The sequence below is a fragment of the Priapulus caudatus genome, unplaced genomic scaffold (assembly GCF_000485595.1).
Source record: "Priapulus caudatus unplaced genomic scaffold, Priapulus_caudatus-5.0.1 Scaffold851, whole genome shotgun sequence".
Classification (NCBI taxonomy): domain Eukaryota; kingdom Metazoa; phylum Priapulida; class Priapulimorpha; order Priapulimorphida; family Priapulidae; genus Priapulus; species Priapulus caudatus.
The window spans coordinates 134,506-134,751 of record NW_014577912.1 but is presented as its reverse complement, the minus strand read 5'-3'; the positions used below and the strand labels follow the sequence as shown (position 1 = coordinate 134,751).

Here is a 246-nt window from a genome sequence, read left to right as displayed (position 1 = left end):
AAAAGACAAACGTTGAAATGTTGCGCGTCAGATTACGAGCAAAAGAATAACACAATTTTATTGAATAAATAAAATTATGTTGAATAATATTGAAAATGTTGAACAAAATCTGCAAGACAGGTTCGGGTAGCAAAACACAACGAGTGAACCTAGACGTGTTACATGATAACACTATACGCGAGTATTTTATATGATCACTTATCACATATGAATACCTATAACCAAATGCGCAATTTAACATAAAAA

At 30.9% G+C, this 246-nt stretch overlaps 1 protein-coding gene across 1 annotated transcript in view; it reads right to left on the bottom strand.

Moving 5' to 3' along the window:
• Positions 1-246, bottom strand: part of LOC106813979 (alpha-mannosidase 2C1-like) — a 24,072-nt gene that overhangs the window by 6,537 nt on the left and 17,289 nt on the right. The window lies entirely within an intron of this gene.